This window comes from Oncorhynchus clarkii, chromosome 22, assembly GCF_045791955.1.
Source record: "Oncorhynchus clarkii lewisi isolate Uvic-CL-2024 chromosome 22, UVic_Ocla_1.0, whole genome shotgun sequence".
Lineage (NCBI taxonomy): Eukaryota > Metazoa > Chordata > Actinopteri > Salmoniformes > Salmonidae > Oncorhynchus > Oncorhynchus clarkii.
Genome location: NC_092168.1, coordinates 14,821,104 through 14,847,806, shown reverse-complemented (window position 1 = coordinate 14,847,806; position 26,703 = coordinate 14,821,104). Strand labels below are relative to the sequence as shown.

The following is a 26,703-nucleotide window of genomic DNA, read 5'->3' as shown; positions in this document are numbered from 1 at the left end:
CAAATATTCAGAGATTTTACTTGTTACAACTGAAGTGGAGGGGGGACGAATTAATCTGGAAACCTTGATTTGGCGACAATGTGCAAAAGTATCTAGAGATGGCTATTCATCACAGCGCTCTGGACAAGTGGGCAGTGCAGAGGCAAAGAGGTTTTAAATTGAAAACCATAACGCTCATTAGCTCAACACTCAGCCTAAAGGGCAATCAGAAGTTGCATTAGCCACAAGAGGGTGCCTGAACAAAATTATATCTGTAAATTGATTAGACTAAATAGAGTAACTGATATTAGTAACTGCATATTCAGCCCAGTTGAACTCCACACTGTGCTTAAAAGTACAATTGATCTGGTAAATCAGGATGCAGTTAACATTAGGAATACATTAAGTTTAATACGGTAGTTTACCAAAACATTGAGAAAATAATAATTGTACATTGTACCAATAACAGTACAATAGTAGCTACCGGTACAATAATCATCACAGCGCAATAATTATTACACATTGTCCCAATAACAGTAGAACACGTGAATCTGAAATGACACTTCAGAACAGCATCAATGAATAGATCAACCCAATTGATCAATGTACAACAAAAAAACATGTCATTTATTTCAGTACGAAGTGCTTAAAAACCTACACGTCTTCAGGAAAAACCTAGACAGATATTTGAGGGGGAAAAAAATAACCACCATCTCTGTTATTCTCTATATCAAAAGGAGGCATGTTCTGCACAGCCAGACCGTATGGATGGTGTTCCTATCACCTGTGAATGATTACCAATCACTAAATCTCACACAGCGTGATTACACACATGGGACACAGTGGGCCTTCCCCAGGCAGCCAGCCAGCTGCACAGCGCTGCTCAACCTCTACTGTATATCTAGGACCATCAGTGGGAAGAGGAGAAGGAGATGGGGCCAGGGTGGTGGTGGTGGGGGGGTTTGTGTTACAGGGGGTAGCCAGGGCCGACGTTAGGCCCCCTGGATCAGGCCTGTGCTAGCCTCTCAATGACTCTCCGGTACACGGCTAGCACCTCCTGGTAGCTTTTCTCCAGCACCTCCTGCTACAGCGCCGTGTCCATCTGACTGATGTGGGATGCCAGCTCCTCTGGCCGCAGACACCTCATCATCTTGGTCAGCTCCCGCTGGTTCTTCTAAGCACGCAATAAACACATACACTGGTTAATGCACTGCGTTTGTGTAAAATCCCTTGGCGTGTTTCCCCCCCAAAACGTTATAGTTGCAATAGTAGCTTGTGTTAGCCATGTTTTTTTTTATTGAAGCAAAACAAAAAAATGCTATATGGTATTTTGCAAATGCGACTGTTTTGATTGCAATTAGCAGCATCTTACATAATGCACGTTCAACTGGCAAGAGAAAGTTAATATTGTTCCTCATATTGCAGACCTGAATGCATCTCATTAGTGTCTTAAAACCAAATAGTCAGAGGGCAAGCAAAGGATTCTGTAATTGAGTCTGCAGGAGTGCTGACAGCTTCTGGACATGAACCAAGAGTCCTCACTCATGTATTTTGGGGCCAGTGCAAAAAAAGTTCCCACTCTCTTGGGAATCGGGGGAAGAGAAGTTGAGCAGAGACGTGAAATTCTCCACACATTCACAGAGAGGACTCCGCTGAGCTAACTACAAACTACAAACCTCCCCGAAAACAAAACGGCCTGCTGCATCTGGCTGCCAGATCTCTCCTCCACTCAACAGCCAGTCTCCCAAGGAATTCCTACTTCCTTTTCCACCACACACTTTTTCCCTCTACAGATAATAAGGCCTTTTTCAAGACATGTGGTTACACTGCTGACAGCAATCCTCTAATGCAGGGATCATGAACGAGTATACTCCCCCCCCTTATGAAAATGTATGCACTCACTACTGTGAGTCGCTCTGGGTGAGAGTGTCTGCTAAATGACTCAAATGTCAAATCATCAACTAGACTCAGCAGCGGGCAGTCTTTCTTGAGCGGACGGTCGGGAGCCTGAACATAATTACAACTCATTTGTAGACTGCAAATTGACCTCAAGAAGCCCAAACAGACATAAGTCACTTTACCCCTACCTACATGTACATATTACCTAACTTACCTCTACGGCGTACATGATCACGCGTCTCTCTATTAGGCGTGGGAATAGTTGGAAACAGATTTCCAAAATTAAAAACACTTGGAGCTGATATCCAGGTTTTTACATTTCTATTAGAATATTTTACTTTTTTAATGTCATTTTTTACAGTATTTTATGTCAAACGCTGATTTTATAAAAATAAATAAAAAGACCCGCGGGGAGGGGGACAAATTCAGCATGCGGGCCACCAGATGAAGAACCCTGCTGTAACGGCTGATATGCTGGGTTTCAACGAGACACTCAAATTACATGTCATGGAACATACATATGTAAATCAATGTTATCCTGTAAATACAAAATTAGTAACAGTTTGTCTAATCAAATTTCAAAAAGCACAGTAAGAGCGCTAATATGAAACGTGTACTATTTGGCAAGCATATTCTTTAACTGCTTGAATGTGTGCTGTTAGCAACCTACTTCCACCTAAGTTACTCCTCCCTCCTAATGACATGCAAATCCTGCATAATGACACTGCTCTGAATAGAACTGAATCCTGGGGTAACACTACTGTGGAGGCCTGCAGTGCTCCATTGTATCTCCAATAATAAGCCTTTGGTACTCCAGACATTTTTCCTGCAAATGGGGAATAATCGTTCTCCTGATTCTAGAAAAGTATTGCAACATAAGTTACAAGACGCAACAAGAAGTAGCTCTAAGCAGATAAAGTGTGTCACATTCTTGGCCTCATCCTTGGCCATTTCTGAAACCATGCTAATGCATCGTGGGTAGTCAGTCATAAGTCGTCAAACACTATATATTTTGCAAACGTGTGGTATAATCAGTTAATGGGTGGATTCTACACCAGAGGAAAATAGTTTTGGTATCTCAGATTGTTCTGGCAATTCTCACATAGAAACTTCATTGGGAGGAAGGATGTTTGAAATGCCTCTTTCATTTGTATCAAACCATTTCTTTGAAAACCATGATGAAAGTGGCCATTTTAGGCCCTTTTTAGACCTATACATGCCTCCTGTAAGACCCTACATGATACAGACACCATCTTGGTTTCATTATAGTCCTTATAGTGTGTTCTAACTTACGAAGTATGTCTAGATTCTGAAAGACAAATGTTCACATTCATTTATTCAACATTAAAAATATTAATATCGCATAACGACCCTTTTAGATTTTGTTCATTTTTAAGACATTGTTTGGAACAATATACAAGTACATCAAATTTCCAGTGTGGGCGTTGCTAATTATGAAGTTATGATACATTTTATGAGCACCACCAACACAGTGAATGGGAAAATGGATTCAAAAGGGAACTCCCTGTGCTGATGATTTGCAATCCTCAAGGAGGGCTGTGATTGGTTAATGACCTACAACAGGGGTATTCAACTCTTACCGTATGACGTCCAGAGCCTGCTGGTTTTCTGTTCTTCCTGATAATTAAAATTGCACACACCTGGTTCAGCCGGGTTTAAAGCGGTCCCTGATTAGAGGGGAATAATGAAAAAAAATGCAGAACTGGCTTCGAGCTCCAGAGTTGAGTTTGAACAACCTATGTAATTTTCTATGTATAAATGGGTTATATCATTAAAAATAACAGAGAGCCACTCTGGACATGGTTAAAGCTGAGGTTTGAAGAGTATATTGTTACAAACAATGTCTAAAAACAAGACAAATCAAAAAAAGGATAGTTTTGAGATATTCATATTTATGTTGGACAAATATGTCTTTCAGAATCTAGACATACTCCCTATGTTAGAGCACACTATAACTATAAGGACTATAATGAAAACAAGATGTTGTCTGTATCATGTACGGATCATAGGGTCTTACATGAGGCATGTGTAGGTCTAAAAAGGGCCTAAAATGGACACTTTTATTATGATTTGTGATACAAACGTAAAAAGCATTTCAAACATCTCCCAATGAAGTTCCTATGTGAGAATTGCCAGAACAATCTGAGATACCAAAAATATTGGACTCGCCCTATTATCAAATGAAATCAACTCTGAATTGATCCCAGGTTATATAGTGCAACTAACAGCCATTCACCACTAATGAAGTCTATTGGGAAACACATAGACATTACACAGTAGACACAATCTGCTTATTCCATGTGATTAGAAACTAGAGCGCAAGGCAGACACTGCAAAAAGGACGGAGGAATGCATTTCACTGGAGAAGCTACGGTCCTTTCTTTTAAACATACCTTGGTCGGGGGCAAATAGCCTCTTTTTGACTTCCAGACGGTAATCTCTTGCTTTCGTCTCAACGCTCATGTCCGTCACCCTCAGTCGGAGGATTTCATACACTCGTCTTGCGTGTTTCTGTAGGGGGAAAAAAACAGGACAGGGCCATTAGTGCCTTTAAGAACCCGTACAGTCTGTCTCCACAATCATCTAGAAAAGACAGACGATTTCTTAGCTTGGTCGAGCTATTCAGAACCTTCTTGAACAACTCTGAGGTGCCTGAAGCTTCATGAAAGTGCCATGGCGGAGTGAGAAACAACCATTTGGCAAAAATGAAAACATGACGCAGAATAAGTGCAGTAAGATAAGTCAGTGCCTACCCTTTTAAATAAAATGGTACATGTTCCCTCTAGGACTGGAGAGCCTTGGGTTAATGAGTGAGAGAAGTACAGTAATCAAATGTATCCTCCTCTGGGCTCTAGGGTTAAAGCTGAGGTTGACCTTGTTAATCTTTAACTTCTCCCTGGCCTCTGTGGCCATGTCGTCACTGAAGCTCAGAGGAAGCTTGTCTGTGGCGAATGATCGGCAGCGTTTGGCAGAGCTTGACCAGAACGTAGTCTCTCAGCTTCACGTAGTTCTCTGAGGGGTCTTCAGCTGCAAATAACAGAAAACAATAAATTAGACACAAGCTTGAAATTCCATTTAAAATAAAAACATTACATGAAATGTTAGGTATAGTCAATTGATGTTTTATCAAACTGTTCACATCAACCTCCCCAAGACATCCAAGGCCACAGTTTTCAATACAGGCTTATATTCAAATCCCACTGATTCCTGAAACAGTCCAATAATTACACCATTGTCAGAGTATGATTGTGGCTGCATGTGTCAAGCGCAGTTCTGCGAAAGCGGCTTGCATTGACATTTTACCCAGCTCCCACTGCGGTTTTGAAAAATATTCACTACAGCGCAACATGGAGAGGATTTAAAGCCACCTGGAATAAAACATTTAAAAAAAGAGACAAAAATCCAGCAGTAGCTGGCCTACCTGGTTAAATAAAGGTGAAATAAATCAAATTTTTTAAAAAATTCAAAGACTAGATTCAAAGTAGAGAAAAATAAGACAAGAAAATAGGGGTGCCCCTCTGGACAGGAGAGCGGATGCTTCTTTGTTATTTTCTAAATGAGCTGTCAGCTAAATCTGGTGCACCGCATCACTTCTCCTCTCTGAGACTTATGTTTTGTTGTACATCGTCCCTGGCAAATAAAGTAAAATACAAAATAAATTCATTTCAATTGTCCTACGCAAATCAATTATTCGGGTGTAACGGCTTTGCATTTTACCATGTAAATACATGTAATCGTATGTGAAACTCTAGCAGTTATAGCCTCCTCCCCAAAATGAAACATCATAAGACATCAACTCATTTTGTGTTACTTACATTAACACACACAGTCTTGTACAGCTTAACCTTGTGGGGACACAATTCAGTCCCATTCCAAATCCTATTTTCCCTAATCCTAAAATCTAACCTTAACCCTAGCTCCTAACCCTAACACTAATTCTAACCTTAACCCCCAAGAAATAGCATTTGACCTTGTAGGGACTAACAGTTAGTCAAATTTCTGTTAGTTTACTATTCTTGTGGAGACTTCTGGTCCCCACAAGTATAGTTAAACACGCCCACAAACACACACCTGTAATGTCTTGTACTTTAGGCAGATTGCAGTAGAACCTGTGCACTACCTCCAGCAGCTGGGCACCATGACCCTCTCCTTGGAACGGCGGCAGGATCAGCATTTGGCTGTTCAGAAGGACACCAGGCCAACATACACAAAGACATGAAAGAACAGCCTTGCTGACCTCTCAGCCAGACCTATCAAACCCCCCGTCATTCACAGAAAAAAGGCAACCTTGTATATGACTGATCAGATCTTGATGTTAAGATAATTATCTGAGAAAGAAAAAGCTCACTTTTGTAATTTATGTTAGCATGGAGTAATGTACATGGCCTTGAGACTTTTTCCACGTTTTGTTGTGTTACAGCCGGAATTTAAAATGGATTACATTTAGATTTTTTTTGGCACTGGCCTACACACAATACCCCATAATGTCAAAGTGGAATAGTTTCCCCCAAAAATGTTTATTAAAAATGAAAAACGAAAATTATTAAATTATTCAACCCAATTTGTTGGCAGTTGTGGCTGCTTTGCGTAATGTATTGTCTCTACCTTCCTGCCCTTAGTGCTGTTGTCTGTGCCCAATAATGTTTGTACCCTGTTTTGTGTTGCTACCATGTTGTGCTGCTCCCATGTTGTGTTGTCATCATGCAGTGTTGTCATGTGTTGCTGCCATGCTATGTTGTTGTTTTAGTTCTCTCTTTATGTAGTGTTGTCTCGCTTGTCGTGATGTGTGTTTTGTCCTATTTTTGTCATATTTTTATGTAATTTATTTTGAATCCCAGCCCCCGTCCCTGCAGTAGGCCTTTGGCCTTTTGGTGGGCCATCATTGTAAATAAGAATTTGTTCTTAACTGACCTGCCTAAGTTAAATAAAATGTTAAATAAAAATAAATACAATTGTTATGGCAAGCCTAAATAAGTTCTGGAGTAAACATGTGTTTAAGAAATCACATAGTAAGTTGCATGGACCTACTCTGTGTGCAATAGTGTTTAACATGATTTTTGAATGACTACTACTTCATCTCTGTACCCTACACATACAATTATCTGTAAGGTCGAGCAGTGAATTTCAAACAGATTCAACCACAAAGACCAGGGAGGTTTTCCAATGCCTTGCAAAGAAAGGCTCTTATTTGTAGATGGGTAAAAATAAAATAAAGTAGACATTGAACATCCCTTTTAGCATGGTGAAGTTATTTACCTTTGGATGGTGCATCGATAGTCCCAGTCACTACAAAGATACAGGCGACCTTCCTAACTCAGTTGCCGGAGAGGAAGGAAACAGCTCAGGGATTTCACCATGAGGCCAATGGTAACTTTAAAACATTTACAGAGTTTAATTGCGGTGATAGGAGACAACTGAGGATGGATCAACAACATTGTAGTTACTCCACAATACTAACCTAAATTACAGATTGAAAAGAAGGAAGCCTGTACAGAATAAAACATATTCAAAAACATGCATCCTGTTTGCAATAAGGCACTAAAGTCATACTGCAAAGAATGTGGCAAAGCAATTCACGTTTTGCCCTGAATACAAAGTGTTATGTTCAGGGCAAATCCAATAAAACACATTATTGAGTACAACACTTCACATTTTCAAGCATAATGGTGGCTGCATCATGTTATGGGTATGCTTGTAATCGTTAACGACTGGAGAGTTTTTCAGGATCAAAAAGGAACAGAATGCAGCTAAGCACAGGCAAAATCCTAAAGGAAATCCTGCTTCAGTCTGTTTTCCACCAGACACTGGGAAATTAATGCGCCTTACAGCAGAACAATAACCTAAAACACAAGGCCAAATCTACACTGGAGTTGCTTACCAAGAAGACAGTGAATGTTCTGGAGTGGCCGAGTCACAGTTTTGACTTAAATCTAATTGCAAATCTACGGCGAGACCTGTAAATGGTTGTCTAGCAATGATCAACAAGCAATTTGACAGTGCTTGAGGAATTTTGTAAAGAATAAATGGGCAAATGTTGCACAATCCAGGTGTGGAAAGCTCTTAGAGACTTACCCAGAAAGACTCAAAGCTGTAATCGCTGCCAAAGGTGCTACAAAGTATTGACTCAGGGGTGTGAATAATTATGTAAATGAGATATTTCTGTATTTCATTTTCAATAAATTTGCTACAATTTCTAAAAACATGCTTTCACTGTCATTATGGGGTATTGTGTGTACATGGGTGAGAAAATAAATCCATTGAATCCATTCTGAATTCAGGCTGTAACGCAAAATGTGGAACAAGTCAAGGGGTATGAATACTTTCTAAGGCACTGTACTAATGAATTGAAATTGAGGGAGCCCTTTTCACTTGATTATAAGAAACGTAACAAATTGTTATGTCATGTCCATCAATACATCAAACAAAATGCTTATTTACAGGCAAAGCTTTTTTTGTTGTTGAAGATACTCATCATTTTGGCTCCCATATGAGTCAGAGCGGGGTTGGATGGTTGGATACATAAGCCAGTAATTTGAGATTTTTGTAAGACTAGGGAGAGAGAAATATATAATTTTCCTCTCCTTTTTTTGTACAAAAGAAAAGGAAGGCACGTGCTCCCCTAGTAATTACCTTACACGTGGTCGGGTTTTGTCTGGATACACATAGTAATTATAAACTGTCATGTAGCCAACAGTTGCGAAAGAGAGTCTCCCCATCGTTATTGTACTTCTCAAATCTGCAGATAAAACACAAAAGGCAAGCAGGACAATTACAGGCACACTCCAGTGCCGCGTCCATTTTCCCCTCTCCATTCTCTGGGATGCTTTTTCCAGTGTCAGCATGCTGGAGCAGCCAGGCCCGTCCCGATCCGTACACCTGCTACAACCTGAATACATTAAGCACTTAATTGGAGGACTGCAACTTAGAAGAGGAGAAGAGGGGTAGAGAGGGGGGGGAATCGGGGGTCCTCCACATCACTTCAGTCCATTTACCCATTGTCACTATAAATAGGTGCCAGGATAAAGAAAACACTGGCAGAGGCTCTTTTTACTGTTCGAGATGTCATTCAGTGTTTCAAAAGACAACCGTGTTCAATTCAGCTCTTGCCCTGAAAAAAATGAATGAAAAGGGTTTTCAACACAAAAGGTGCCTCTTGCCAGATCAACAATTCTCCAATAACCAGGGAAAATATAATCAAACTGGCCTGGTAATTGGTAGTGAGCTCCTCAAAGGAGCCCGTTGTTTCTGAATGAGTCAACGAACGGGTTCGGGAGAGTGACGTTGGTTAAGGAGGGCACCACTCACACGAGAAAGAAGTCCCAACGATCGTCGTCCACGTCGATAAAGCTGGCCGTCTCAATGAACCACATGAGGAAGGTCTGCAGGCGCTCATGGTAGTCTCGGAATCCAGGGCACGACACGTCCACCTAGAGAACACAGCAGGTCTGAGGACAGTCTAAGTCATGATAAATAAGCAGAGCGCCCTCCCTTACACTGAAATAACCTGCAAGTCATATGGGCGAAATGGAAAGCACTGTTATCTGTATATAATTACATAAAATACTCTATATTGTAGGACCAAGGACTAGAATGTGAACCTTGTGAATCTGGTAGGGAAAGTCTTCACCCTCCTCCACATTGTGGACGTGGTATGTGTGAAGCAGGGTACCGAAGGGTTTGAAGTTGGCCTCTTTCTCCAACAATGAGGTGAAGTCGTCCGTGTTGCAGCTGAACCCAGCGGGAATGATCTCCCGGATCTTTCCTTCGACATCATCAGGCTGCTGGGAGGAAAGAACAGGGTTTACTAGAACATGACACAAAGCGACAGCATCTTGTATAAGGGAAAGTAGCCTTGTATCTATATTCCATTTCTGTTCAAAAATAAATAAAAGTATGCCGATAAGCATTTGCCAGGACGAAAACTGCAATCGTATAACTTTTAAAGTCAATAATGCATTTGAAATAAACGGATTTCTTCAAAATGTTGTACGCGTTTGTTCTTTGATATAGTTGGATCATATAGATTAAACACGTCCACGGTCTTCATTACAAAAAGACCTTACAGAGCCCATCTAGTTTTATGGCCTAACTGCTCCAATTGAATAAATCAGGAAATCTGTGGACATTATTTATTTATTTTCCGCTGCCATGTCTAATCACAGTTCCTACTGTTCGGTCATTAGGCTATGCTTCAGCCCTGATTGACAGAGAACACGAGGAATTAAAGTGGAAGAATACATATTTTTGTGCCACAAAAAGGAGAACCATTAGGCAATTAAGACAGTCAGCAGAGCAGAGACGCCCGCCCCCCTTCCCAACCCCTTGGTGAAAGAGCACTTAATTGAATACATTTACTACTTACGTTAAACCATGAATATTTGATGAAGCCCCCACAATAACGTATTTCTGCATTTCACTGGGCAATAAAATGTAATGAATTGATCTCAACTTAACAAACCTCGGGCATCCATAATAGAGGCCTCTCGTCTAATCCTGGCGAGCGCAACTCAATCAAATGAAAGAGCCTGGCAGACAAAGGGCCCCCCCCACCCCACCCTCTCCCCTGGACTTTTTACTCACTAGAATGTGTGGTTGGTTCAGCTGTGATGTTTGCATTGTATCCATTTCCACAAGGATTGACATGAGAACACTTTGTATTAACTTGCTAAGCAGCCCTTTCACACCATTTACATGCACGATGAGCATTAGTTCTATACCGAGGCCCTTTCTGCTCGCCATAGAAAAACGGGGAAATGAAGAAGGCCCGAACAAAATGCACTACAAAAGGCTAATACAACACACTGCTAATTCCTCTCCTTTCAGACATCAGCTAATATCCAACTGGAAGTAATGCACCTGCAGCCGAATGCCACTTCACCATTGCAATTGTTGGACTGCATTTCTGAGGAATAAGGATCAGAAGTAAAAGGCCATGGACAAACAAGACATATTGTCCGAGGCACTCTCCGATATACTAGACACTAAATTGCACAATCGTGAATAAAAGAAGCCATAGTTCGGTATAAATTACGTAACAATGCATCTTTAGAAACGCTTTGTTCCATCCGAATGCCTTTTATCTTCGGGATATAATTGATCATGTGTACACATCTTATTTAGGAGTAGTGAAAACGTTTTTGAAGGTTAAAAAAAAAAGAAGAAAAAAAGAACACTGAATCAGATCGCGTTGTCCTTCACAATGCACGGATTCTGCGGCTTTGCATGTACCTATAGAGCAAATACATTCAATTAGATCTCTCTCAGGACCCAGAGAGGCACTAACCAGGCCGACAACAGGATCGCAAATATTTGTTTCATGGCAAAAATGAAAACGCAAAGCAGACTACTCTTTGGTCCTTTAAAAACCTTGTGTATGTAACATATTGTGTGCTATAGCTTGGAAAATAAATACATGTGACTGAATGACAACATAATAACGGTTTATTGCCAACATTTTCCTAAAGTAGTTAAATCTGCTTCGCGTTTCTTTTGCGTTTTGTTTCCTTGACGTGATACTAAGGAGTACCACGATACGGTTATCGTCCCGGCCCTACCCTTTAACCCAACTGTGCCATTTTGATAAACGTCCAAATTCAATTGAACTTTTAATTGCATCACTATCTGCTTAAAATCTCAAATTGGATTTCTTTGTCATACAAAAAATATCTCCATTGACAATGATTTTTGGCAGACTTAAAACGTAAGCTACATATTGCAATGACAATCCAAACATTTGTATATTAACAGCTTTGCATTTTAGATCGAGGCTCATATTTGATTTACACATTGCTGATGTACGTTTCAGATTTCCACGAGTGGATGCCCAGTATGAAACAAGGACTGGAACAAAAAAACGATGTCCGACTGTGTGGAGTCCATCATTATAGAGTTTGGCTGGTTTAGGGTAAAGGTGATCTCTGACAAGTCTTCCATTAGAGTAGTAGCAGCTGCATGCTGAACTCTGTCTCACAGCTCCCCTCCTCTCCCTCACCAGCTGCACTCTACCCAGCCACAGTGAGCACGCACTCACAGACAAACACTCTTCAGATGGAGCCTGAACTCTGCTGCTGCTCCCTAACTCTCTACCCTCGCACCAGCTGCACTAAACCCTTAACGAGGTGGACACTCGTGGGTCAACGTTGGCCTGGCCGTCATCCTCGCTGGAAATTCTCCAGCTTTACATCAGAGTACTGTTTAGTATTGGGAACAGAATAGACAGTCTGGGAAATGTTTAACAAAGAAAACTACAGAAAAATTCATCCAAAACAATTATTTCACTGATGACTGCTCGGTGTCTAATAAAAACAATTGGATTTCCCTGCCGCTATTTGTTCATGTATAATGTTACTACGGTCTATGCACTCAATTAGACAATTGCTTCTCATTGTGACATACTTTTAATGAGTCCACAAGAAAACTTTCAGGTAACACTTGACATTCAGTCTATCCTACTACACCTAGAGATGTAGAAATGCTGTAACTATATTCGGGTAATAAGTTAACATTTTCTTCTTGATATTCTGTAATAATAAAAAAACATTCAACTCCATAAATTACAATGTAACAAAGTGTCAATGCAATGGAGCAATTACAGCTATACTATGTGTAAAGCAAGTGAAGTGTTACTGACCATTACTTTACTAGGATTTCTTTCAATTGAAAGCACTACACAGATTAGCTACTGCCCAGGAAAACTTGGTCAGAGGTTCAGAACTGTAATTTGGGTTCGTTCTGGGGACCGAGTTCTTCGGTGATACATCTCCCTCCTGACAAAACACACTTATGGGAAACATTCCCCAGCAGGACATATTCCACTTCCTGCAGACTATCACAGAGCCACTCAAATCAATGGATGAGCCAAGACCACCCGATCCAACTCTGATCCTTCCCTTTAGAGAGGGAGGGATAGGATTAGTGCACCAATGGCCCATGGGGCCTATGATAGACTGGGATTAGTCTGACAAAATATGAGATCTCTTACATATCTTCTGCATAATACCACCACTCAGAGGGAGGTGCTGGCTCACTACAGAAGGCCCACGGAAACATGCACAAAGCAGCCCACAGAAAAGGCTCCCGAAACAGCTCACCTCGAGCTAAAGCAGGCTGGGAAACTGGACAAGTTCCAGAAGAGGAGCTATAAGGGTACCGAGGGTGGGTTTTTTCAAATGACCGGGAAAAAACTAAGCTTTTGCGAAGACCAAGAGATTTCCCTGGGCAGGTCACGTGGTTGAGAAACCCTCACGACATAAGAGTTGGGGCCTATCTCTGAATGGAATATAGTTTGACAGGACATCGCTCTTTTTTATTTACGTAACACCCATGTTACTGTGCTCGGGCTAAAGTGATAAAAAAAGGCATTTCAAATCAACTTATTTACCTCCACGCAGTCAAGGTTTTCTGTGACTCTGGCTGAACATTTAACTTTGAAGAATGTGATCAGGTTCCTAGCACTGTAGTACAGTTGAATCTGAAGGCCTTTGTATCCAAAAGCCACCTCACTGAGGAAATAAATCAATTAAAACAAAGTGGATAACTAGCTAGTGAGCTCCAAAAGTATTGGGACAGTGGCATTTTTTGGCTCCGTACTCCAGCACTTTTGATTTGAAATGACAGAATGACGGTGAGGTTAAAGTGCAGACTATCAGTTTTAATTTGAGGGTCATTTTTATCCATAGAGTGAACCGTATCATACCCCCCCAAGACATGCTAACCTCTCACCCGTTACAATGATATTTATGCCCCTGTAACTTTCTCACTCATCATGATTCATTGAGGATTATCCATAAACATGGTAGCATCCAAATTGTTTAGAAACATATTCTATTCTTATTTACAAAATAAAAGTGATTCCATTTTGGGCATATAACACATCTGAAACCAGCTAAACAAACAAAAAATGCATCCGACAAATATGTAGAGTCACAAGCTTGATGTAGTCATTGCGTGCTATGAATATGGGACCAAATACTTCACTTTTAACTACTTTAGGTGAATTTGTCCCAATTAGTTTTGGTCCACTAAAATGGGGGGGACTATGTACAAAAAGTGCTGTAATTTCTAAACGGTTCACTTGATATGGATGAAAATGCCCTGAAATTAAAGCTGACACTCTGCACTTTAACCTTTAATAGTCATTGTATCATTTCCAAAAATGTGTCACTGCCCCAATAGTTTTGGAGCTCACTGCAGGTGAGTTAGCGTTCACATAATTCAGTTCTCAACAGTTCACCGTCGTGCAACCAGCACACAGATTTAGGCCGCTTTCCAGAGTTTTGATTAGAGGTCGACCGATTATGATTTTTCAATGCCGATACCGATTATTGTAGGACCAAAAAAAAGCCGATAGTGATTAATCGGCTGATTGTTTTATTTTGATTTGTAATAATGACCATTACAACAATACTGAATGAACACTTATTTTAACTTAATATAATACATCAATAAAATCAATTTAGCCTCAAATAAATAATGAAACATGTTCAATTTGGTTTAAATAATGCAAAAACAAAGTGTTGGAGAAGAAAGTAAAAGTGCAATATGTGCCATGTAAAAAAGCTAACGTTTAAGTTCCTTGCTCAGAACATGAGAACATATGAAAGCTGGTGGTTCCTTTTAACATGAGTCTTCAATATTCCCAGGTAAGAAGTTTTAGGTTGTAGTTATTATAGGACTATTTCTCTCTATACCATTTGGAATTCATATACCTTTGACTATTGGATGATCTTATAGGCACTTTAGTATTGCCAGTGTAAAAGTATAGCTTCCATCCCTCTCCTCGCCCCTACCTGGCCTCGAAGCAGCGTTACCCATGCAGAGCAAGGGGAATAACTCCTCCAAGTCTCAGAGCGAGTGACGCTTGAAACGCTATTAGCGCACACCCCGCTAACTAGCTAGCCATTTCACATCGGTTACAACAACCTCATCTCGGGAGTTGATGGGCTTGAAGTCATAAACAGGGCTGTGCTTGAAGCACAGGGAAGAGCTGCTGGCTAAATGCACGAAAGTGCTGTTTGAATGAATGCTTACTGGTGCCTACCATCGCTCAGTCAGACTGCTCTATCAAATCATAGACTTAATTATAACATAATAACACACAGAAATACGAGCCTTAGGTCATTAATATGGTCGAATCCGGAAACTATCATCTCGAAAACAAGACGTTTATTCTTTCAGTGAAATACGGAACTGTTCCATATTTTATCTAACGGGTGGCATCCATAAGTCTAAATATTCCTGTTACATTGCACAACCTTCAATGTTATGTCATAATTACGTAAAATTCTGGCAAATTAGGCGGGCCAAACTGTTGCATATACCCTGACTCTGCGTGCAATGAACGCAAGAGAAGTGACACAATTTCACCTGGTTAATATTGCCTGCTAACCTGGATTTCCTTTAGCTAAATATGCAGGTTTAAAAATATATACTTCTGTGTATTGATTTTAAGAAAGGCATTGATGTTTATGGTTAGGTACACATTGGAGCAAGGACAGTCCTTTTTCACGAATATGCACCGCATCGATTATATCTAGCAGGACACGCTAGATAAACTAGTAATATCATCAACCATGTGTAGTTAACTAGTGATTATGATTGATTGTTTTTTATAAGATAAGTTTAATGCTAGCTAGCAGCTTACCTTGGCTTACTGCATTCGAGTAACAGGCAGGCTCCTCGTGGAGTGCAATGAGAGGCAGGTGGTTAGCGCGTTGGTCTAGTTAACTGTAAGGTTGCAAGATTGAATCCCCGAGCTGACAAGGTAAAAATCTGTTGTTCTGCCCCTGAACAAGGCAGTTAACCCACCGTTCCTAGGCCGTCATTGAAAATAAGAATGTGTTCTTAACTGACTTCGTTAATAAAGATTAAATAAAAGGTGTAAAAAAAAATGAAAAAAATCGGTGTCCAAAAATACCGATTTCCGATTGTTATGAAAAATTGAAATCGGCCCTAATTAACTTCTCTAGGGTAGGGGGCAGCATTCGGAATTAAACGGCCTGCTACTCGGGCCCAGAAGATATGATATGGATATAACTGGTAGATTTGGATAGAAAACACTAAAGTTTCCAAAACTGTTAAAATAGTGTCTGTGAGTATAACAGAACGGATTTGGCAGGCAAAAACCAAATTTGTTGTTGGTTTTATAGTTTTCTATTCAATGCCATTACAGTATCCATTGACTTAGGACTCAAATTGCAGTTCATATACCTTCCACTAGATGTCAACAGTCTTTAGAAATTGTTTCAGGCTTGTATTCTGATAAATGAGGGAGTAAGACCAGTCTGAATGAGTGGACCCTACCATGTCACAGAGCTTTTTCATGCGCAATCCCGAGAGAGTGCCTTTCTTGTTTACCTTTTATATTGACAACGTTATTGTCCGGTTGAAATATTATAGATCATTTAGGCTAAAAACAACCTGAGGATTGAATATAAATATCGTTTGACATGTTTCTATGAACTTTCCGGATACAATTTGGATTTTTTTTGTCTGCCTGTTTTGACTGTGTTTGAGCCTGTGGATTACTGAAGAAAACACAAACAAAACTGAAGTTTTTGGATATAAAGAGACTTTATCGAACAAAAGGAACATTTATTGAGTAAATGAATGTATTCTGAGTGCCACTATATGAAGATCATCAAAGGTAAGGGATTAATTTTAGCTCTATTTCTGACTTGTGTACCTCTTCTACTTGGCTGGTTACTGTTTGCAATGATTTGTCTGCTGGGCTACGTTCTCAAATAATCATAAGGTATGCTTTCGCCGTAAAGCATTTAAAAAAATCTGACACCGTGGTTGGATTCACAAGAAGTTAATCTTTAAACCTATGTTAAAAAAAAATGTTCTGAATTTTTATAATGAGTATTTCTGTATTTGAATTTGGCGCTCTGCAATCTCACTGGATGTTGGCCAGATGGGACGCTAGCGTCCCACAAATCCTAGAGGTTTAATCGGCCATTCCACTAGTTTTGACGTTGCTGACGCCTGACAGATCTTACAACGCCTGGATAGGTATTTTAAGTATTAGCTAACCATATACTGTACGTTACAGCTATTTGTCAGTCAATGACGTGGCACACAACCATTGGTTGTTGCGTCGCCTCAGCTGTGGAACGCGGCCGTAGAATTCACATGGAGTTACTGTAATGAGATGCACAGATCTTACTGGCTGAATTAGGTTTGATACTCACTCATCACCATAAAGCTGGTGGCTGTACTCTGGATGGAATGTCGTGCTTTCATTATCGACCTCCTCTGCGAAACGGACTGAGAGAAATAGTTGTATTTCATTATTTGAGTAAGAGGGTGTGGCAAATACTCAGTCAACATATCAAATATTGCACTATGTATATGAAACACTTAAAGCACCATTTACCAAACAACAAAATGCAGGGCAAGTAGCTACTATCTCCACATCCTAAAACAAAAGAGTTTACACACAAAGCTAAATAAGAAGACGCATGAGACAAACCTAGTTTTAAACAGATTGCTTCGTTGGTGTCACACTTATACTCTGCCAACTTCTTCTCCATTTCGTTCATCCCTGTGGAGCAAAACAAACAGCATTTCCAGCTTAATTCTTTATTTATTTATTTGTGTTTAGTGAGTGTGCGTAGGGTCAACATAAGAGTCAGTGCAGATAGTTTGGGACAATAAATTGACAAGAAAAATAAAAAAACTATTTTTTTTTACACATTTTGGTGATATCCAATTGGTAGTCTGTCTTCTCCCATCGCTGCAACTCCCGTACGGACTCGGTTGACCCGGAAGCCATCCGGACCAATGTGTCGGAGGAAACACCGTACAGCTGGCGACCGAAGTCAGCGTCCATGTGCCCGGCCCGCCACAAGAAGTCGCAAGAGCGGCCAGCTGCGACACAGCCCGGGATCGAACCCGGGTCTATAGTGACGCCTCAAGCACTGCCTTAGACCGCTGCGCCACTCGGGAGGCCACTATCTGGCAGTCTTATGACTTGGGGGTAGAAACTGTCTCAGTGCCCGTTGGTCCAATAGCCGATGCTCTGGTACCGTTTGCCGGACGGTTGAAGAGTGAACAGTCTATGGCTTGCGTGGCTGGAGTTTGGCAATTTTTCAGGCCTTCCTCTGACTGCCTGATATAGAAGACCTGGATGGCAAGGAGATTGACCTCAGTGATGTACTGGGCTGTCCGCACCACCCTGTCTAGCGCTTTGCGGTCAAGGGCGGTGCATTTCTATACCAAGTGGTTATGCAGCCAGTCAAGATGCTCTCGATAACACATGCCAAATCTTTTCAGCCTCCTGAGGGGGAAGAGTTGCTGCCGTGCCCTCTTCACGACTGAGGGTGTGTGTGTGGACCATGTTAAGTCCTTAGTGATGTGGTCCTTAGTGATGAAGGAACTTGAAGATCTCAACCTGCTCAACAACAGCCATGTTGTTCGCCTCTTTCACCTATAGTCCACGATATAAGCTCCTTGGTCTTACTGACGTCAAGGTTGTTGTCCTGGCACCACACTGCAGTCTCTGACCTCCCTGTAGACTGACTCATCACCGTTGGTGATCAGGCCTAGCACCGTCATGTCGTCAACAAACTTGATGATGGTTTGAGTCGTGCGTGGCCACGCAGTCGTGGGTGAACAGGAAGTAAAGGAGGGGATTAAGAACACACCACTGAGGGTCCATCGTATTGAGGGTCAGTGATAGCATTGGAGGTGATGTTGCCTACCCTCACTACCCTGGGGGAAGCCTGTCAGGAAGGCTAGGATCCAGTTGCAGAGGGAGGGGTTCAGTCCCAGGGTCCCTATCTTGGAAGGGACTATGGTGTTAAATGCTGAGCTGTAATCTATGAACAGCATTCTGAAATTGCTATTTTCCCTCTTGTCCAGGTGGGAGAAGGCAGTGTAAAGTGCAATTGAGATTGGATCATCTGTAGATCATCTGTGGATCTGTTGGGGCGGTATGTGAATTGGAGTGGGTCTGGGATGATGGTGTTGATGTGTGTCATGACCAGCCTTTCAAAGCACTTCATAATTACAGATGTGAGTGCTACAGGGCGATAGTAATTTAGATAGGTTACCTTGTTGCTCTTGGGAACAGGGACAATAGATTGGGATTATAGACTGGGACAAGTAAAGATTTAAAATGTCTGTGAAGACACTTGCCAGCCGGTCTGCACATGCTTTGAGAACGCGTCCTGGTATTCCGTCTGGCCTGGCAGCCTTGTGATTGTTAACCTGTTTAAACGTTTAGCTCAAAATCTGCCATGGAGAGCGAGATCATCCACACAGATAGTCGTTCTAGCTTTGTTTAAGACCATTGGCAAATAATATATAAAAATAGAGAAGACTAACAGCCCAAGGCAACTGCCCTGAGGGACACCACATCTGATATTCGAGAGGCTTCTATTGAAGAACACTCTCTGGGTTCTATTGGATAAATAACTCTCCAACCATGGGATGGCAAGTTTTTTCAATAACAATTTAACCATCCATTTATTTTAAGCAATCATTATTCATTGGCGTCAGTGCAGTACAAGTTGAGTGCCCTTCTCGATAAGCATGCTGAAAGTCAGTAGTTAACTTGTTCTCTGAAAAATAGCATTGTATTTGGTCAAACACAATCCTCTCCATTAGTTTACTAAGAACAGGCAGAAAACCGATTGGGCGGATGTTAGGGTGCGTTGCTAATTTTAGGCAGTGGAATTAATTTAGCTTCCTTCTACGCACACACTCTTTTAAAGTTTGGTTAAAGAAAGGTCAAATAGGAGCGGCAGTACAGTCTGCAACCATTCTCAATAGTTCATCAAGGTTGTCTATACCTGGTCGCTTATCATTTTTTTATGGATAACAATCGTTTTCTACCTCTCCCATACTAACTTGAACAAATTCACAAACACAATAATTTTCTTTCATTATGAAATCCTTTATTAAAAAATATGATGGTTCACTGTTCAATGTTTTCATTTCAGTTTTTCCACTTCACTAATGAAATAGTCATTGAAATGACTGGCAATAACTAAAGGTTTTATTATAAATGGTACTCCAAAGTATTTATCTTTGTTTGGTAATATATTTTATTCTTGTTAAGTTTAGTCACAACATTTCTCAATTTAGAGTATAACAACTAATCAGCTGAGCAGACAACTTTTGGATCATTTCTTTCTTTGAACCATCATCAATCATGGGGTACATTGTCAACAGTTGGCATGACATTTTTTTTACAAATAATTCCAGTGTTGCACCTGAATTCACTTCCTCATAAACATCAGACCAACATACATTTTCAACAAAAGAATCGAGGAAACATTTTGTATGACCTCTTATGAATTACTTTATGCCCAACCTTTGGCACTTACACTTTCCTTGTTAATGCCACCATGTTATAATCACTACAGCCAATGGAAGCTGGTATTGCTTTGGAGCAAAGCTTTGCAGTATTAGTGAAGATATGATCAATACAAGTAGATGTAACAGAACCAACACTATTGGTATGCACTCTAGTTGGCTGAGTGAACCTGGATCATATTACAGGCATTAGTCAGAATGGAGCGCTAGTTGCTAACTAGTCAATCGTCAGGTCACCCAGAAAATAGACCTCTTAACAAAATCAATCAATATATGTGCATGTGATGTTGTGCTGAAGCTACTGACCCTGAGGCATGGCTATCTCATTCCTCACAAGGCTTTTGGGAGGGAGGGTGGACAATGAGCCTGTCGTAGTGGATGTAAGCAATGCTCCCATGCTCTCTGGCAGTTTTCATAGCTGGGATAAGTTCTTTCCGCCTCTGGCCGACAGCTTCTGTGAAGTCCTCGTTGAGGAAGATGTTCATTCCTCTCAAGTTCTTGGCTCTCTCCAGAACAGCCATCTTGTCCTTAAACCTCTAGAACTTGACCAGGAACTGTCATCTAGGCTGGTTACATGTTTTCCAGACCTGTGGGCACGCTCCATCTCAATCTTCCATCTGCAGCTTTTCAGTAGGGCTGTCCCAAACTAAAACAAATTTTGGTCAATAGAGTTGTCTTTTCTTTAAGCAATCGATTGGTCGAAATGTTAAAACTTGTATTTTTCCATATATAGTGTTTCTATATATGGAAAAATACAAGTTGTGTTTTAATAAAATCAACTATATGTACTGAGATTGTCTGATGCTTTAAGCGTGCCATTTGATTAAATAATGAAGACATACAAATGACTCAAGAAGAAGCAGGAGATCAAGATATCCTAACCAGAGAAACTTTATATTTTTAAAAATTATATGTTTATCTCATGCTAGCAAACTTGCAACATTGTATGAAATATTCTGGGCCCTCAGAGTTTCCCGCACCAGTGAACTCAGGACAGACACAGCTGTAGGCTGTTTGTGCAAGGGATAATAAGTAATTAGGTATTTTATTTTAACTACATCAGAGCATTACAATTTCTCCCTTTCATGCTGAGTGGTTATCAAAAGGGAGAGGGCAGAAAATATGTTTCAAATATGTCAAGGAGCTATTGTAATTCTCTATGGACTCAAAAACAGACATTGTTTACTTGCTGTTTGAGGTGAAAACAAATTACTTTGAGAGGCGGCAAAACCGTAACCAACCAAACATTGTAGATCAGAAATTAAGGGAATTAACAGTAAATGTAGGCTACTACTGGTGGTATATGTAATGGGGAATTGATAGACGATAACAATCAAAGGGCAAACAATTCACACGATGAAGTTAAGAAACACTGAATGCACATGGCATGGTGGGAGAGAGCGCATTCTGGAGAGACACATGCCTTGTGCATTTTATACACACTCCCCTTCTTGGACCGTGGCATCCTCAATAGATTAGTCCACTGAACAGTGGTGTAAATTAGGGATGCACGATATACGATATATCGGTGAACATTTCGGAATCGGACGATATTAGCTAAAAATGCCAACTTCGGTATCAGCCCGATGTCTAGTTTAACGCCGATGTGAAAAACCGATGTCAAAGCAGACGTGCATACCTTTATAACGTAGGTACATGACGTAATGACGCCACGTACAATTTTGCGCTACACGTGCATCACAGCATTCCTAACCTAGCCCACAATGTCTGCTGTGTGGATTGAGCAGTCAACAAGTCAAGCAGTCATTTGAAAGAGTAAGAACATTTCAGCGAGTCAACTCAAAGGCAAAATCCATTAAAACGCCAAGATAATGGAATTCATTGCCCTTGACAATCAACCGTTCTGTCGTGGGTGACGTTGGCTTTCGCGACTGTTCGAGCACCGGTACACACTAACGTTAACAAGGGTGCTACTGTTCAGATGCTGCCCTACCGGAGTTACACAGTAATAGCGTCACTTCTATTAGCTTCATGACATACTATGGAACACCATTTGGGTCTTTGCGTGTCAAAAAAGATACACCTCAAACAACACTATTCTACAATAACACTATTTGATGCGTTAAATACACTTTTAATTTGACACGTCAAATAACACAGTTCTATTATAGAATGTTGTGTGTTCTGAACTTGCAAGCCAAGCGACACCACTACTATCAGTAGCACTGTCAAAGCTGTACTAAAAAAAAGTCTGCAAACAAGCAAACACTGGTCACGAACGATGTGTTAACAATACCTCGTTGGTAATAAAGCATTATTTGTTTGGCCGTAACTTCTGGGGTAGCTAGCTAGCTTAAGCTTGGTACCTAAATAGCACCAATACAACCAGCCTGAAAACAATGACCTGTAGAAACTGCAGTCATTTTCACTATTCTTAGCAATGATTTAGGAATCCTTGTGAGTAAGTATTAGCAAGGTAGCCACTTGTTGTTCGCCTATTGAAATTGAACTTCAGTTCATGAAAATAAATAGGTAGCCAGCTACTTAACCCTGTTTCCCAAAGCTAGCGTACAAGCAGCCTGCTGGCTTCATCTGGCTAGACCTGACCGGGTTGTGTTGTGAAGCTAGCCACAATAAGGATTAGGCACAATTGTGGAATTTGCAGTTTGCCTTCAAAATAAAAGTACCTCTGAAAGTGATGCAGAAGGTTACAAATTGATGGAATCATGCCATATTTAGACTAGATAATGTCAAACAAGGTTGGAATGTGAAGCAATGAAATGGGGTATCAGTCTACTCTGTGACACCCACAGAACACAACTGTGAAGAGTTTACGCAAATATTAGCGTTGTAGCTCTTATCACAGGACTGTGACTGTGTGAAATCACCTCCCCAGTCAGCCTATTGTGTGTATTGACATTCATATGGCACTGTACAGCTTTACCTAAGGATTGGGGATCAATGAAATGGGGTAACAGTCTACTCAATACCCAATATATTTTTTCCCAACGTCCTCCTCAGAGTTCAGACTCCAAAACATCCACGCAGTATTGTTTTTCCTCGGGAAAAGGGTGTTCTATACATAGGTTGACAATAAATGTGGCTCAATTCACAGTAGTTTCAGAGTCCTGCAATAAGAGCTACGATACTAATGTTCTCTGGGTGTCACTGAGTAGACTGATACCCCATGTCATTGATCCACAATTAATCCACAGTGAAATAAGTATGCCCCAATGCAATTCTAAAGTATAACACATCCGGTGTGATTTCAACAGATTGTCAAATTAACAAATGGTATTTTGTTGATTTTATATAACATTCCAACATCGTTTAGCATGCTCTATTAAATTATATGATTTGTATTAATTTGCATCACTGTCAATGACATACTTTTATTTTGAAGGCTAACCGCAAAGTCCACCATGGGTCCGACCACCATTAATCAAATAAGAACTTTCTTATATTTTTGGGTTATTTTAGATGATGACACCTAGCTAATATAGTTAGCTAGCTAAATGAAACCGATTGTCGTTTTACTATGTTTTTGGGGAAGAACATTGTTTGCATCCATGAGCTGGCTATCTTTATTTATGACCAGCAATGTAGATGCGCAAGACAACTTCACCAGCATCACAGCATACGTATCTATGAATCATTGTGACATATGAAATACGAGTGATAGTGTAATCAATGTGTAATAACTACGTAAAAATTTTATGAACGCGTTCAATTATTATGTGACATGCAGTCATATTCAGGTCCTGATTGGTCAACAAGCTTATTTGACACGTCAAACAGTGCTATTTGACGTGTATCTTGTTTGACATGCAAAGACCCAGACGCTGTTCCTTAGAAGTCCTGCTTGAGAATGAAATGACTGAACAACAAAACAGCACAGCAAGTAAGTGAAAGAAATTGGTTTTGATTATGTTTACTGGTAATGGGGACATACGTAAATGCCAACAAAATAACTTTTTGGTCAGTGTGGTGTGTGTGTAACCTTTATTTAACTAGGCAAGTCAGTTAAGAACAAATTCTTATTTACAATGACGGCCTACCCTGGCCAAACTCGGACGGCGCTAGGCCAATTGTGCTGCGCCCTATGGGAATCCCAATCACGGCAGGATTCGAACCAGGGACTGTAGTGACACCTCTTGCACGAAGACGCAGTGCCTTAGACCGATGCGTCCGTGTGTGTGTTTTAACTATTTAACTGTACTAGAATCATTAAAAGGCTGCTTAAATTTTAAATATTGATTATCGGTATAGTTTTTTTTGGCCAGGAAAATAATTGGATATCGGTATTGGCCGAAAATGTAATATCAGTGAATCACTAGTGTAAAGTACTTAAGTATTACTTTAAAATATTTTTTACTTAAGTAATTTTTTTGTGTATCTGTACTTTACCATATTTATTTTTACAACTTTTACTCCACTACATTCCTAAAGAAAATAATGTACTTTTTACTCCATACAAAAGTACTCGTTACATTTTGAGTGCTTAGCATGATTCACAGAAAGTGCTGGTGTCATCTCGAGAGGATTTAGTTTGTCGTCATCTTGCTGCAAGTTTCTTTCGGGACATCTGGAGAACTGCAAACTGTTCTAACGGTCCTGGGCCCGGTTGTATAAAACATTACCCCCTTATTTTCCTTACCTTTAAGTAAGTTTCACAAAACATTTTACGGCACATTTTTTGGTGAAGCCAGCTATATTGTGGTATGGTTACCTTCCTTCGCCAACCACCAGAACGATGCACAACCAATACTCTGGCTCCGGATGTGTCCCAAAGCTAGTGGTCGCCTCGTCTTCCATAAACAACTCCTATAACTTGGAGATATGGCCTGTGTGGGAACACGAACCTTAATACTACCGCAAGCGATGCGTAATAATTAACTTTCAGATCAAGCGTCGGGCTCTTAAAAAAAAAAGTAAAGAAGATACTATCGTCAATAGGCGCTAAAGCAGTTCGTGTCTATAAATGGGGTAGCTTGTCCCTAGCCACAACATCATCACTGATTCCCGATAACGTTATCAAGCTAGCTAGGGCTAGCTAGTGTGCTAGCAAGCTTGATGACAGCTCGATTGCCTGTGACAGCAACATACATACATCGCCCTCGAACACTCAAATAGGTGAGCACATCTATAATACAAATTGCAATACAAACCATAATACGGGGTTTGTGCACTTAAATGTTGTATATATTCATGTGTTTCTTACCCGCCATTTCTGTACACTGTTGCATCTCTGTTGTTGTCAAAGGCCCGAGGAAAATACGCAACGAAGACTTCCTGTTTGTCCACGTGTTTCCGCCGCATCTGATGTATGCGGAAGAAATCCATAACTTTTCTCATCGCTCGCTCTCCATCGATTTGTTTGTCACCCTTCCAGTGTGTGCTACAGTTTAACCACGTACTATTGCGCATCACCAATCGATGGAAGAAAAAAAACTATTTTCCGCGCAAGTGTATCTCGTTATTTTTATACTGATGAGATGATTTGGTGCTGTGTCTGTGCTGATGTTTTATTCTATTGTGTTCTGAATTATATTCTTATTTTTTTTCTTTTCTGACATAGTCTACTGGAAGCCTAAAAATGTGAGTCCTTTGAAAATATAAAAACTAGATTTTTCCCCCCAGAATTTAACACTAACTATTAACTATTGTTATGTATTTGATTTCCACACAACCAACCTCATCACACGCACTCAAAGTTTAAATAAGATTAAACATTCCTCGCGTGAGTTGTTCTTCCTATTGTGCTACCATATAGAGAAAAAAACAAAAAAATATATAGCTTACCTAAGCAATCTGTTGTAGTAAACAAAATGTACCCTTTAATTGTCCCATTATGACAGACCATGCTACCAATTAAGAATTTGAACCTTTAAAATTGTCTTTCAAAAAGTGGATTACAGTACAGTGATAGCTCGATAAAATAAATGGTCTCTCTGGGGGAGAGTGCAATGGCTGAACATTGAACTGTGGTAATGCTGTGCTATCATCCTTGGCATGGCAATTCTGTCCTCCAGAAGCACCAATGACTGACCCACACAGTCATGTTTAAGCCACTATTATTTTACCCCTACCTACTACTCTGACAGCACTAGATTATAACCCTTTCCTGCATAGGCTACAACGCCTTTTACTCTCTTGCTATGTGCTATGGTATAACAGTATGGAGACAATACATGCAGCTTGATCCCTAACCTTTATGAAATATTTCTGTTGAAAGCAGAATTGTCTTTTCTAAACGTCTGCCAAGAATTTGTGCAATATGTCTGTGTCTGTTTTTGTATTTTATTGCCATTTGTGGTTTGACTGTGTCCCTCTCTTTAACCTTCATACATGTTGTATCCTTGTGGTAACATAACGCTATTAAACAAAGGTTCTGCACAAAGCAGATAATAAAGTATATTCTTATGCAATATTTTTAAAAAGCACTGTTTGGTTTTATGAGAAAGAAAATAATGAAACCAAAGAGAAAACAAGCCCGACAGTTGCCTTTTCAATTTTATTTAT

The 26,703-nt window shown here is 40.3% G+C and overlaps 1 pseudogene; it reads right to left on the bottom strand.

Annotated features, from left to right (window-relative positions):
- Positions 1 to 370: 370 nt before the first annotated feature.
- Positions 371 to 25,453, bottom strand: LOC139380443 (histone acetyltransferase type B catalytic subunit-like; annotated as a pseudogene).
- Positions 25,454 to 26,703: the final 1,250 nt, after the last annotated feature.